The sequence below is a fragment of the Poecilia mexicana genome, unplaced genomic scaffold, assembly GCF_051168715.1.
Source record: "Poecilia mexicana isolate PSO_F unplaced genomic scaffold, ASM5116871v1 scaffold_12, whole genome shotgun sequence".
NCBI classification, from domain to species: Eukaryota; Metazoa; Chordata; class Actinopteri; order Cyprinodontiformes; family Poeciliidae; genus Poecilia; species Poecilia mexicana.
In genome coordinates, this window is record NW_028263381.1 from 411,568 (window position 1) to 427,803 (window position 16,236).

Consider the following 16,236-nt stretch of genomic DNA (forward strand, 5'->3'; position numbering starts at 1 on the left):
TTTGATGATTTTGGCAAACAGCTCTTGAAAACCCAAAATCCCTGTCTCAAAAAATTAGAATATTATGAAAAGGTTCTCTGAACGAGCAATAAAAATAATCATCTGAATCAACAAAGTAACTCTAAACACCTGAAAAAGATTCCTGAGGCCTTTAAAAACTCCCAGCCTGGTTCATTACTCAAAACCGCAATCATGGGTCAGACTGCTGACCTGACTGCTGTCCAGAAGGCCATCACTGACATCCTCAAGCAAGAGGGTGAGAAACAGAAAGAAATTTCTGAACGAATCGGCTGTTTGCAGAGTGTTATATCAAGGCACCTCAGTGGGAAGTCAGTAGGAAGGAAAAAGTGTGGCAGAAAACGCTACACAACGAGAAGAGGTGACCGGACCCTGAGGAAGATTGTGGAGATTTTGGTTTCATAAACGAAAAACGAAAATACTAGTCTATTTTTGTTGTTTAATTTTTTTTATTTCAAACCAAAAAATGAACTGCCTGAAAAACACGGACAGTCATATTCTTTCATAAAGGATCCCACTGAGCTGTGTTTGGGGACCAGTCTTGTTTGATCTCTTGGGACAGATTAATTTTTAATTCAGCAACATCTCATTTGAGACTCTACCTTTTCTGTAAGCCTTTCCAGAATAAATTTTCCCTATAGCCAACCACAAGAAAGTTATAGGCAGCAGCTCTCATTCTAAAACCTGTCACTGTGACCATTTTGGCCTAATGTGGCCTGTAATAAGAGCTGCTTCCCGTCTCACAACTCAGATTTGTTTATTGTTTCATAAAGAGCTCCTTCTCTCCCTGTTACTGAGATCAATGAAAGCTATGGAATGTTAGTCATGAACTTCCAACAAAACCTTTGGCTGCCAGACAGTAATCATTAATAAAAGCAGGGCCCTGATGACATTTGCTGAACATAGAAAAAATAACTTTGGTCTTAAACATTAAAGATAGCTGACACCTGTCTGCAGTTACATTACCAGGCCGGCTTGCTACATGTCCAAGATTCTGAAGCCAGAAGGAAAATATGTGTTCTCCAGTGACCTGCTGCTTTCTACATATTCATCAGCAACTGAATAGATCATCATATCGTCATATTATAGAAGCTAAAGAACAAGAACCACAATAGTATACTTGAAATGTAAATCAAGACACACTAATTCACAAATGTTGTGTATTATTATTATTATACTAAACAAACCATTATTATGCATTCATGTGGGAAAAAAAATAGGACACTCTAACAAGACCCTTTATGTTTTTCTAAAACATTTAAAATGAATATTTAATGTACATTTTGACAGCCTTGAACACTAAAACTAAAATTAAAGAACATCAAAAATTGAAGAAGATGTCATGTTCTGCAAAATATAATTTAAGAATTTCATTTGTGGTGCAAAATAAATGAGGACATCCCATTTAAAACAGCTAAAAACAGGCACATGTGTATTAAATCAGATGCATGTGTCTGGAACAGGATTTTTGGCTATGTTTAAACATTATTCATGCTTCTGACTGTTGAATGAGAGTGAACACACCATAGTGAGATCCAAAAACCTGTCTGGTAAAAGGATTTACCGGGTCACCCATTGGCCATTAACCGTATAGAATTGGCTCTACAAATTGCAGGGCCCAGTTTTGGCCTTTCAAGAAGTTCATCCAGAGGTAAAATATGTGTTCTCCAGTGACCTGCTGCTTTCTACATATTCTTAATAAAAGTCTCCAAAAACACCAAGATGTCATCATAAGCCCTACAGCACACTCTTGTTACAATCAGATAGAAACTGCATAATTTTAGAAATAACTAAAAATATCAATTAATCAACCAGTATTCTAGAAAAAGAACCCTGTGGTAGAGAATGCCAATTCCCAGATCTTGATCCCTTTGCAAATGCAAAGGGATCAATAGTGGGGTGAATATTCAGTCACCCCAATGAATAGTGGGGTGACTTGAAATGGGCTGTAAGAAACCCCTCTTCATCTCATAGCTGTAAAGGTGCCAATCTTTCTTCAGACTGATATACTACAGGAACCTGCTTACTGTAGTCATTTTAATCCACTTTATCTAGTATGCAAGATTACATATTAGGGGATAGGGTGTGGTAACTTTCACATCAATTAGATCAGTGTTTCTCAACCTTTTTGGGCCAGCGTCCTCTGATCCATTATCCAGGTCCCTTACTGAACCCCATCAAGGAAGATGTGAGCTACTTGCACTGAATATTATTTTATGATTAATATTACTATCATTATTGTTCCCGTCTTGATTGTTATCGTTTCTGTATTTATCATCAAAAATCCTTAAAAGAGAAACACATTACTGAATTATTAGTTTCCAAAGAACAAAAATGCCATGTGAATAGAAATCACTTTTAAAGGTGTTTTTAAAAAAATGCAGTAGACATTGAACTTAAAATTGATAGGCCTATCAGCAGCCAATCAGCGTAAAAAATTATTGTTCTGTGCCATTTTCCGATGTTAGTTGCTAAATCTTGCAAAAAAAATGGCCAGATAAAAGATACAGCAATACCAGTTTAAACTTTGAACAATTTGCAAAAAGACTGTGGTCTCCAACATTAAAACATATCAATATCAATCATAGCTCTGCTTCTCTTCAGTGTTTCTGACTGTTTTCAGTGGTGCAACTCCATGGTGCTTTCAGGAGAATAGTACATCAGAGTATATTCTATAAAATTTCTCCCACATGGCATTTACTGTGCAAATAATGCTTTCACTAGAAAAACAAAACTTCCAGACCCTTTTAATAGGGATAGAAACATGGATAATATTTTTCAACAAACCTGTCTATTGAGTTATAGATTAATAGTTTTATTGTACAGATTTTACAAAGAACAAAGCTGGTTCTTAATCTAATCCTAATGAGTCAAATTGAAAGTGTCATGGAGTCACTTAACAGCATCATGACATTAACACTGACATGAAAAATAATATTGAAGAAATAAATATTAAATAAAATCTAATTAAAAACATAAGTAAGTGATGCGTTTCTTGTTGTTTTGGTCTGTAAAATATATTTCTTCTTAGAAAAGACGTGTTCTCCACAAACCCATGGAACTTCAACAATATTATCTTACCTATTTTCTGAAAACAGTGTCTGTTTGGCATACAGTCCCCTGTATTAATTACTGTTCAAAAGGCCTCACCATACAAGTTTATTCATTGACTTTAGTTTCTTAGTTTATTCTTGCATTTTGTTCTTCGTGCATTTCCATTTAATTTCCTTTGATTAGTAAGACACTTTCTTGGTTTATTGCTATGCCCTCTTTAGTTTAGCTTCTGTTATTATTTTGCTTCCAGTTTTTATTGACACTCACCATCTTCACTCGTCATTCATCTGCTGGGCCGCCTAATCATCATGTGTTTCACCTGATCTTCCACTCATATAAGCTCTTGATATTTTCGCTGTTCCGCGTGAATCAGCGTCGGGTTCTCTGTTTTCATATCCTGATTCACATATAGTTCGTTGCGCCATTCAGTGTCCCTGTTCTCCTGTTTCTGAGTTTTGCGCAACGTGCCCGTTTTATTTTTATTTATTTATAAATTTATTTTTTACGCCCTACGGCATGTTGCTGTCGGGGAGCGTGTCGATGGGGAAAGTAAACCTGTTACAACAACGGAAAAAAAATAAATAAAAAAAAATTATATATATATATATATATATATATATATATATATATATATATATATATATATAAAATAAAATTATATATATATATATATATATATATATATATATATATATATATATATATATATATATATATATATATATATATATATATATAAATAAAAATTCCCTTCTCACCCTTTGCGGGTGGTCTCTTTCATCCTCTGAGCTCGGGTCCTCTACCAGAGGCCTGGGAGCTTGAGGGTTCTCCTCCAGTATCTTGGCTGTGCCTAGAACTGCACATTTCTGGACTGAGATGTCTGATGTTGTTCCTGGGATCTGTTTGAGCCACTGCTCCAGTTTGGGGGTGACTGCCCCGAGGGCCCCGATGACCACAGGCACCACTGTGGTCTTCACCTTCCAGGCCTTCTCCAGTTCCTCTCTGAGGCCCTGGTATTTCTCCAGTTTCTCATGCTCCTTTTTCCTGATGTTGTGGTCACTTGGTATTGCTACATCCACCACAACGGCTTTCCTCTGTTCTTTATCCACCACCACAATGTCCGGTTGGTTCGCCATTACCATCTTGTCTGTCTGGATCTGGAAGTCCCACAGGATCTTAGCTCGGTCATTCTCCACCACCTTTGGGGGTGTTCCCCACTTTGACCTCGGGGCTTCCAGTCCATATTCAGCACAGATGTTTCTGTACACTATGCCCGCCACTTGGTTATGTCGTTCCATGTACGCTTTCCCTGCCAGCATCTTGCACCCTGCTGTTATGTGCTGGACTGTCTCAGAGGCCTCCTTGCACAACCTACACCTTGGGTCTTGTCTGGTGTGGTAGATCTGAGCCTCTATTGCTCTGGTGTTTAGGGCCTGTTCCTGGGCGGCCAGGATGAGGGCCTCTGTGCTGTCCTTGAGTCCAGCTTTCTCCAGCCATTGGTAGGATTTCCTGATATCAGCCATTTCTCAGGCATAGCTGTTTATTGCACGGATCTTGTTCTTGCCATTGAGCTGGCTTCTCAGGACTTGCCTTATTCGTTGGAGGTATTTGGCTGTGGCTCCTTTCCTTGTGAACTCATCGAGGTTGCCATTTGCTTGTGGTATTCCCAGGTACTTGTAGCTGTGCTCTATGTCTGCTATCGTTCCCTCTGGGAGTGAGACCCCTTCTGTGCGAACGACCGTCCCTCTCTTTGTGACCATCCGGCCACACTTCTCTAGTCCGAATGACATCCCAATGTCAGTGCTGTAGATCCTGGTGGTGTGGATCAGTGAGTCGATGTCACGCTCGCTCTTGGTGTACTTGTGCAAGTGGTTTGCAGTTGGCTTCAAGGGTGGTTTTCCACAGCCCCATCGAGTTTGCAATGAAGGCTCTTAGAGTCCTGTTGATGTTGTACATCTCTAAGCATTCAATGTGGCATTGAGTCATAGGCTTTCTTGTAATCAATCCAAGCGGTGCCGTGGTTCTGTGCCGTGCTCATGTATTTATCCATGTGCCCGCTTATCTTAGCTGCTATGATGCCTGACATGAGCTTCCATGTTGTAGAGAGACAGGTTATCGGATCCCTCAAAGGGACTGAACCCTTTGAGGGATCCTTCTGGATCAGGATTGTGCGCCCTTCAGTTAGCCATTCAGGGTGAGTCCCATTCTGTAGCAGCTGGTTCAGTTGAGCTGCCAGTCACTCATGGAGGGCAGTGAGTTTCTTTAGCCAGTAGGCTAAAGAAACTCACTGCCTACATATATAGCCTACTATATATAGTAGGCTATATATATATATATATATATATATATATATATATATATATATATATATATATATATATATATATATATATATATATATATATATATATATATATATATATATATATATATATGTCATATTTAGCTTTTAAACTGGTTATATTGATCCTGTGTCCAGACAGAGGGATAATCAGTAGCCTAGCATCATCACCTGTTCTGAAGATCCTCCAGCTTCCACTTCGTCTTCCTAACATGGCGCCTCCTCACCCTGACTCTCATACTGATAGGAGCTCTGTTAATAAGTTAAAAGCTCATCTTCTGAAGTTGGGATATTTTTCCTCCAACAGGTTCCAGAGGAATCACCTCAAACCAGATGTTGGACTGGATTTTATTTCACTGTTATTTGTGAATGTTAGAGCCTCATTTTCAACAGTGGAGCTAAAGGTTGAAAGAGGTTATCATTTTGGAGAAAGTCTCATCAACATCAATATTTCCACTAAATAAGAGGCAAAAAATTTTGATAAAGGAAAAGCCCGACAGCACCAAATTAATTTTTATATTAGACAATTAATTTAATTTCACATAATTATCGCAGTAGAAGCCATTTGTTTGTTAAATACTTAATGAAACATATTTACTGAGTTTGATGTTTGTTGTAAATGACGTATACTCACAAAGAACAAGATAATTAGTCCAAGTTTGTCTTTATTGAAGTTCAGAAATTACAGCGGCTTTGATGCGCCACAGCAAAGGTAAACAGAGGTAGAACAACCAGAACAGGTGATCAACTCTAAACCACTCGCACCTTTTTATTCTCCGTCTCTCTCTGTCATTTAAGCCAGTGCTTCTCAATTATTTTCTGTTACGCCCCCCCTAGCAAGAAGAAAACTATTCGCGCCCCCCACTCCCCACCGTGACTATCCATCTCTGCATATCAGCTCCTCTGCTATGGTGTGGGGCTTTTTGCACTGCGCAATTTGGTACGCCACCTTATATGATGCTAACAGCGCTCGATGGTTTACTGAAGTAGCCTTCACAAAGTGGGATGACTGTTGGCAATATTCAGCACGTTTTCGCTGAAAAAACTCTAGCAGCTTATCGGCGTGATTGGAGTGTAACGTATTTAAGTGACGCGCTAATTAATTTGGCTTCATGCTGTCCGCTGCGAGCATTTTTAGACACAGAAACACACCGGTCTTTCCTCTTCTCCAACTGTAGTGACAGTGAAGCCAAGTGCTAAATACACTTCGTCGTATTTCCTCGTCTTAGCTTTCGGTGACTTTCTTTTGTCTCATTATCTTTGTCTCTCTCTGCTTTTCTTTTCATCCCTGTTAAAACTTTTTCATGTTGGGGGTTGTTATGTTGAAGCTATAGACAGAACGCAGTCGGAGCTTTCTGTTGACTCAACACTGCTAACCAAGGCAAACCTGTTGTCTTGTAAGTCGTAAAATGTTGCACTGTCGTAAACGTGACAGAAGTAACAATGACAGCGCCACTGCCGCCCACTGTAGTGGATGCGCAATTACACTTTATACTAGTACGACCCCCCCCCCCCCCCAAAAAAAAATAGCCTGTTCCCCAGGGTCACACGCCCCCCCAGGTTTTGCACCGAGCCCCCTTTGGGGGGCACGCCCCACTATTTGAGAACCACTGATTTAAGCACACCCGTTGCCATGGCAACCTCCTGCGCTCCACAAGCCGACCAGAGATTAATTAAAAACATAACATTCAGTCCGTTATGATATCAGGTTTTCAGGCTTGATATTTATTTTTGCTATCATTAATAAGCGCTCCCTGAACACAGCGGTGGTTGATTAGTTAATTTTAAACTCCTGCTCTGTTCGTTATTTTGGTAATGGAACCGAAACGCACAGAATTGCGCAACACCTTGTTGAAACAATAATCACTGAGATTATTATTGTTGCTGGGTCATTAATTTGAACACGTTTTGTTGATTTTTTGTTTGTTTGTTGTTGTTGTGCTTTAATAAAGTTACGAACGTTTTAAGCGGGTCAGTGGAGGACGTGCTGGTCTCAGCGTCCTGGCGGCGTTCAGTTTGTCACCTAATGCCGAGATCGACTCAAAACCTTCTGCGATCGACATATCGTATGGAGTTAGATTTGTTTCACAATTATTCAATCAAAAAAAATTATAATAATAATGTCAAACAAAAAAGTAGCATTCAATCAAAAAAATAAATAAATAAATAATGTCAAAGCAAAAATCACTAAGTTTTTTTTTTTTTTAACTTTGTTTTTGGTTGAGTCTTTTTTTGGTTGAAACTTTTTCTTTGGTCGAGTCTCTCTTTTTTTTGGTTGAATTTTTTTTTTTTGATTGAGTCTCTTTTTTTGATTGAAACTTTTTTTTAGTTGAAACTTTTTTTCTGAGTTTTTGGTTGAACTCGTTTTCTTGCTTATACAACTTTATTTGCTTTGGGGAAGCTTACATGAACATTCTGGGCGGGGCTTAAGGACGAGCGATGTAAGACGTGTTCCGATTGGTTAGCGCTGACTAAAGCGGATGACTCCTTGAGATCTCAGAACTCCGTCCCGAACTGCAGGGCTTCGGTGACGGGACACAGAATGTGAGTGATAAGTAATCTTCACAAAACTACACCGTTTAGCAGCTTCTAAAGTGTCCACCCTGTTTCAAAGAAGAAATCTTACACAACTTATGACAACAGTCACATATTTTGTCTGCCGCGATCCCCGGTAGCATATTGTGCTAGCTAATGTTAGCACTAGGTAAAGTTCATAAACTAGGCTTGTGTAATATTCGCCTGTCTTTATGTTGAATTCGTTAACCAGCGCACCTCTGTCGAGTGGCATTAAGCGTGGAAAATACCAAATATATCTGGAGGAAATATCTGTTAAAAACTGTTGTGTAATCCTCCGTGTGTGTGTGTGTGTGTGTGTGTGTGTGTGTGTGTGTGTGTGTGTGTTTGTATTAACTAGCATTGAAGCTAAAATGGGAAAACAGCGGATCGTTGCTCCAATGTTATTAGGTCCACAGTAATCTGCACCACATGTCAAGTGACTGTGCAGATGATTTATTTACCAAGCACATAATCAGTGTTGTCGATGACGGGAGGCAACATAACTCTTAAATATATACATTTTCTTCCAGATGTAAAATGTAAAACTAAGCTGGTAGGTCACAGGCCGAAGGAGGACATTCACATAATTTCTGTGTTTTTAATATTTGGTGGGTGTGTGTCTTGTACTTAGTTTTATATCATATATTCCTGACTAGGAACGAGAACACAACCTGTTGAATGTGACAGGTAGCCAATCAGAAAGCGCGGTTCAGTTAGATACACAGATATGCATAGAAGCCATCGTCCATCCTATTTTATAGTGAGAACAGTGAGAAAATTTAAATCTGTGTGCATGTATGCGTCCGTGTGTGCGCGCGCATGTGTGTATATTTTATTATCTTATTACTGGAAAAAAACACATTCCAAAGTTTTCTCAGAAGTAATTTTGTGCCTTGTGCAACACTGTGTGCTCCACATTTCTGTACAACAGGAACCTGTTATGAAGAAGTGAATGAGAAACCCAGTGCAAAATGTTCAGAACCTAGCTAAGTTCAAAGTGTTAATTTACTAGTGTAAAATTAACCCTCTGGTTCTTCATAAGATCCCACCTGCAATTATTTTTTTATGGGGGACAAAAATTTGCAGCAAGTCTGACTCAGACAAATTTTTTTATTTATCGTCAGTTGGCAATAAATAGGCACACAAAGCATTAAACATAAAGATATCAACCACTCTTCTGGGTGTTAACTTCCTAATTCCTCAACATGCATATCAAATATTACTGTAATTTATTAATTTTAACCAATTAAATGGCCTTTTTTAGTAACAGATGTCTCTTCTTTTGCTAAACGTTATTATAATTTCCATTTAATTAGTGCAACATTTTGTCTCTGAGGTTGTCCAGCCGAAATGCATCTTTTTCACATCAATTTATGCAAAGAGATTCACAGAACAAATAAATTCTTGATCCATTTGATATGCTTTTCTGTCCAAACATTGACCTTTTTATTCTCAGTCATGCATCATAAGAGGATTGGGCAAGTAAACCCCTGTAGGATGTCCTATACCTTCACTAGGATTTAAGAAGCTCTGCCTGAAAATTCAGATGGCGCCATAAAAATGGCAACTCGATTGTGCATATTTGATAAAAGCACAAAAAGCAACTGCTGGATATCTGTAGTTGCACTCTTGAATGCTGACATAGGAACATAGCATTATATGCTTTATGTGCTCCCTGACAGTGAGGACAGCTTGAATCAACTTTCTCCAGGAAACCCAGAGCAGCCTAGCCAAATCAGGTCATGCCAAAGTGCCCGGAGCTCCTGGATCAAGAAGAGCTAGCCAATATCCCAGCAGATGCTCTGACCGACTGTGAACTGGATCCAGATGCTTTGGCTCTTTCTTTGTAGAGCCACTCTTGAAAGACCAAAAGTTCAAATGTGTTAGGATCGTGAGATGTTTTTGACGTTTGATTATGTTGTGTTCCTTAGTCTCTTTCTGTGATCAGTCTTCTCTTTTATTTTAGTTCAGTCTTTAGTCATTCAAATTTATTATCTTTATTTCTAGTCTCTAGTTACTCTGTTATTCTAGTTTTATTATGTTTCTAGTGTCTAGTTGTTTTCTCTCTCTCTCCAATCACACCTGCAGCCAGTTTCTAATCATCCATCTGTTCCTTATTCAGTAATCAACCTGTCCAGTATATATCCTATTCATACTCACTTCCTTCTGTTTATTCATTTTACTTCCCTGTGGCCCCTGGTTGCTGTGATTATTATTATTTTTATTTTATTTTATTGTTCTAATCTGGCTCCCTGTGATTTTTGTAAGTTTGTCTTTGTCTTTTTTATTAAACATTTTTTCATTACGATTCATGCTCCCAGCTTCAGTCTGCATTTTGGTCCAAACTCAAACTTGCATCATGACTAAATGTCTGTTTTAATGTATCTTAGTGTCAGAGCCACAGTATCTCTCAGGAGGCATGCAAACTGGAAGCCCTTTTACAATTTGATTAGATTTGCATAACATGCATTATGAATTTTACAGTATTTTATACAATTTCGCTGAAACATACACAGTCAAAGTAAAAGAAAATTTTTGTGACGTCCTTTACAATGTTCATTTATTATTTTAACAGAATCAGGCGGATTTAACGTTGACTGTTGCTTTCTAATGGATTAGGATGTTTGGATCAAGAGCAGTATTCAAAGGTAAAAGTTCATTCACAGCAAGCTTAAAAGCCTGTGGTACATATCCACAGCATCAGGATAGTTTAATGTCTAAAATTGTATAGAAATGAAAACATGCCTTTAAAACAAAACAGTGGAGAAAAAAAATGAAATTAAATGAGCAGAAATGGGAAAAAAAAAATCTAAAACTGAAACTGGGTTGCTGTGGTTATTGATGCAACATCTCCATCTACAGGTAATGTGCATTACTGAAAGACTCTTTAATGTCGATATATCCATCTAGGGCAGGGTTGTCAAACTCATTTTGGTTTAGGGGCCGCATACAGCTTAATCTGATCTGCAGGGGGCCACACAAGTAAACTCATTGCAAGATTAAATAGAACCAATAAAAGTGGACTTGTTGATTTTTATATTAAATGAATTTCACTTTTACAAAATATATTATGAATAATCTCAGTTTTTAAGAAAGGTATCTGCAATTTCAACAATACTTTTACTCAGTTGAGCATTTATTTAAGTGCATTATGCATAAGAACTGATCTCAGTGATTGTTCAATGTTGCAAAACATTTATTCACAGTTTTTGGAACTTAAAAACACTGTCCTGCATCACAAAATACAACAGACAAAATTAAGAAAAGATTTAAAATCAATTTTCAACATCTGGGAAGCAATTTGAACAAATTATCTGGCTTCACACATTTGAAATGTTAAGTGTCAGCTGTTTTAAACAGACATTTGATTAAGTACATTTTGTTGATGCATAAAATGCATACATATAGAAAAACATGCATACATAACATGTATGCATGTAGCATGCACGAGAAATATGAGGTTGCCAGGGCCAAAATAAAAAGCTGGTAAAGCATAGAATCGAACTTGTTTACAGAACCTGAAGCTCAGTGCTGCCATCTGCTGTTAGTTCCGCTGCAGTGTTTCATCATGTTGTGTGCTCTGAATAAAACACAGCGCCCCTCGTGGACAGTATAGGAACTGCATATTTTCAATTAAACGAAGTATATGTTTTTTCATGAATAATGATAATGCATTTATCCCCCGGGCCGGACTAAATCGTTCGGTGGGCCGGTTCCGGCCCGCGGGCCGTACGTTTGACACCCCATGAGGGCTTAGTGATATATATACTAACAGAAAACTTGAATTACCCAGAAATTCATAGCCCTGCTACAACATTCCTTTTTGATAAGCTTATTGTTATGTTGGTTATCTTCTGACCCACATGCACCAGTAGCGGAACAAGTCGGCGTCGGGCTGAGGGGTGGGACTAATGACCGGGCCCTTTTTCCCCAAATAATAAAGCTCATAATTTAACTTTACAACATAGACATGCAACAGTGGAACTTACAAGTTTCACCACCACAGAGAACGACTGTCATTTCTGAAATCCATCCGACATGAAGTACAACAAACCAAGAGAACAGAAACATCAGGCTACTGGTAACTAATGATGAAACAACACAAATTCAAATCAGTTCAGAACCACGGATGGGTTCGGATCATTTTGACACTATCAATTTCAACTCGGAGCCTGGAGCAGCTAGCAACTGCTCAAGCTGGGTTTATTGTTGATTCGTTGAACCGAGCACGCAAGCAGTGCGCTTTGAAGCGGGTTCGCAGCGGCACACGCAGCGTGTCGCAACAGGGCCATGCAGAGACCACTTAAGGGGCAGGTGCTCAAAAAAAGAGGGCACATCCAACTGCATTCTATATTTTATATATATATATATATATATATATATATATATATATATATATATATATATATATATATATGTATATATATATATTTATATATATATACATTTGCTTGCAAGAAGCAAGCAAATGGCAACATCGATGAGGTCACAAGGAAAGGAGCCACAGCCAAATACCTCCAACGAATAAGGCAAGTCCTGAGAAGCCAGCTCAATGGCAAGAACAAGATCCGTGCAATAAACAGCTATGCCTTGCCAGTAATCAGATACCCTGCCGGAATAATTAGCTGGCCAATGGAAGAGATGAAGGCTACGGATGTTAAGACTCGGAAGCTACTAACCATGCATGGAGGGTTCCACCCCAAATCCAGCACCCTGAGACTGTACACGAGCCGTAAGGAAGGAGGCAGAGGACTAGTGAGTGTGAGAGCCACTGTCCAGGATGAGACATCCAAGATCCATAAATACATCAAGGACAAAGCCTCAACGGACGATGTGCTCAACGAATGTCTCAGGCAATGGGGAACAGAGGACAAGGTGCTGGAGGAACCATCATGGGAGGACAAGCCCCTACATGGGATGTACCACCAACAAATAACTGAAGTGGCTGATATCAGGAAATCCTACCAATGGCTGGAGAAAGCTGGACTCAAGGACAGCACAGAGGCCCTCATCCTGGCCGCCCAGGAACAGGCCCTAAACACCAGAGCAATAGAGGCTCAGATCTACCACACCAGACAAGACCCAAGGTGTAGGTTGTGCAAGGAGGCTTCTGAGACAGTCCAGCACATAACAGCAGGGTGCAAGATGCTGGCAGGGAAAGCGTACATGGAACGACATAACCAAGTGGCGGGCATAGTGTACAGGAACATCTGTGCAGAATATGGACTGGAAGCCCCGAGATCAAAGTGGGGAACACCCCCAAAGGTGGTGGAGAATGACCGAGCTAAGATCCTGTGGGACTTCCAGATCCAGACAGACAAGATGGTAATGGCGAACCAACCGGACATTGTGGTGGTGGATAAAGAACAGAGGAAAGCCGTTGTGGTGGATGTAGCAATACCAAGTGACCACAACATCAGGAAAAAGGAGCATGAGAAACTGGAGAAATACCAGGGCCTCAGAGAGGAACTGGAGAAGGCCTGGAAGGTGAAGACCACAGTGGTGCCTGTGGTCATCGGGGCCCTCGGGGCAGTCACCCCCAAACTGGAGCAGTGGCTCAAACAGATCCCAGGAACAACATCAGACATCTCAGTCCAGAAATGTGCAGTTCTAGGCACAGCCAAGATACTGCGCAGAACCCTCAAGCTCCCAGGCCTCTGGTAGAGGACCCGAGCTCAGAGGATGAAAGAGACCACCCACAGAGGGTGAGAGGGGAATTTTTTTTTTTATATATATAAAATCATTATTTATTTGTGCCATTATTAATCTTTATTTATTAGTGTTTGTATAGTTATATAAATATATATTGATATTACTAAATAATTTATTAAATAAATTATGAACGGCTGTGTGCTTTGTAATATGCTCTTCATACATCAATATCAGAATATTCCATTCCTATTCTATTGTTATAGCCACCAAGCATATTTAAATATGATGAACTATGTATTAAAAATATATTTAAAGAATACCATTGTTTATAAATGTTGCTTTGATAGATGTTTGAATATGGTTTCCAGTAACAAAAAAGTGTGTTATGATCGATTAAATGCACTGATACGTCATTGTGCCTGCTAAACACATAACACTGAGTGGAGTGGTGTACCGCTCCAAGATGGCCGCCCTAAATCTCGTCAGCGACAAACGGCGAGAGCGGTCCATGAGGCGTCTATTCTTATATTATGTCTATGAACACAAGCCTCGAAGCGGGGCTTCATCGGACATGCCCCCTTACAAGCCTCGAAGCCTGGCTTCAGATAGCCCATCACTAGTTATAGACGGTTTAGTGAGAAGCTAGCTGTTAGCTGTGGGTCTGCAGCATTAACAAAAAAACCCTCCAGTAAGTAAATACTTAAAGCAAAAGACATGTAACACGTTTTATTTACTTTTACTGCTCAATAGGAAGAAACACATTGACAATAAACAGTTCGTTATTTCATTACTTTGGCTGAATCATGATAAACTGCTTTGTTATGCCTTGGAAATCAAAACTAGCAAAACTGCTACATTGCTTTCATAAACTTAGCTCCTTTTTGTGTCGAAGGTAGCCAATATTTCAATTATATTTAGCTCTCTAGCTCTTACTTTAATAAGAAGAGTTTGAAACGGGAGCGGTTGAGCCTTAGCACTAGCCGTCAGCTCAGTATGGAAGCCAAGAGCAGAGAGTAAAACAAAATGAAGTATGCCTTTATTTCTTACCATCTTCAACGTAGAGCCTTTAAAACCACAAAATAAAATCTGAATATTTTTCTAGAAAACTCTGGTGCTGACCTTTAAGTTTAAGTTATACTTCCCAAATATTCAATTTCAACATATTTATAGGTTCTCAGACATCCAGGACATGAAAAAACCCAACCAAAAATAAAAGTTTAAAGCAACTTAAGTTATAATTTAAATAACTCGTGATTTGTATTGAGAACCTCTCCAATAAATCAATATTTATGAGGAATTTTATTAAGTGGAGTTACTTATTAAAACTTGTTTTTATTTAGAGCCTTAAATTTTTGTAAAGGTGTAGCAGAGATGAATCAAACTCATATCTAAGCAACATTTGAATCTTAGTTTGACTTCTATGGGTCTCAACAAGTTGTTTACTGAGAAAAACACTTTGGTTATTTGTTGCTACTTACTAGTTATTTTTGATGGTACAGCTTGAACACACACACACAAAATAAATAACCACATTTTACTATAACTTTGCAGACCCCCCCCCCAAAATTGCTCTTAAAACATTTCCCAGTTTATGGTACCCCCCCAATAATGAGATGAGATTTACACCCTTGGATCCACTTGCAATTTTGTGTCTCATAAAGTTAAATGTAAGAGTGAAAATAAAGCCAGTCATGTAGCACAACGTTTTATTCAATATTTTACACTCACTATGTCACTAAAGTCAGTCGGTCTTGTAAAGTTTTTAGCAACCATGAGTCAACAATGACCTACCTACTACATAATCTACTGGGGTACCATTCTGTATAATACTACATACACCATATCCAACAGCAGAGGGCCCACCTTTTCCAGCTGTCAGGCTTGAATCCCTTAAGTCATATTCTGCCTCCCATCCGGGCCCCCTCCAGGCCCGACCCCCCAGAACCCCTGAAGGTTCACCCCTGACATGCACATTCTCAGGAGATATGTAAAAGTTAGTTGCAATAATTGAATGGAAGATGTGAGATAGAATCTGGAACGAGCTACTTGCATAAATTGTAGATGATGTCAGGGAGGAGTGAGAGAAGGATGTTTGTCCTTGTGTATTGATTTGGTAGAAGACACGGCGAAAGAGGTTTCTTGGCTTGACGGATGCGGTGGAGTCGAGTGAGGACGGACAGATTAAACATGGAGGATGATAATAATGAAGATGAGTTATGGCTGTCAGACATGAAGATGATTTCCGGATCTATTTGCAGAGATGAGGTCTTGACAAGGTAATCCAGATTACTTAAATGGAGAGACCAAATGAGAAGGGCAATCCTGAAGACAGAGCATGAACAGGTTTGAACAGAGCAGGCCAAACTACTGAGACTCAGAGGATTTGGTTTGTTATGGAGGAAACACTCAGGTGTCAGAGGCTTGGCAGCCAGATTTTATATACAAGTTGATAAGTGTAGATGAATTGTAGGTGTTCCGGAGCACATCTGGAAGGTTCCACCTCCACGTCTCTTGGCGCCATCTAGAGAATACAAAAATAAATGACACACAAGGACATAACCACTCTCTTGACACAAGACATGAGTGTCAGGAACAGGAGGATGGCTCCTAGCGTC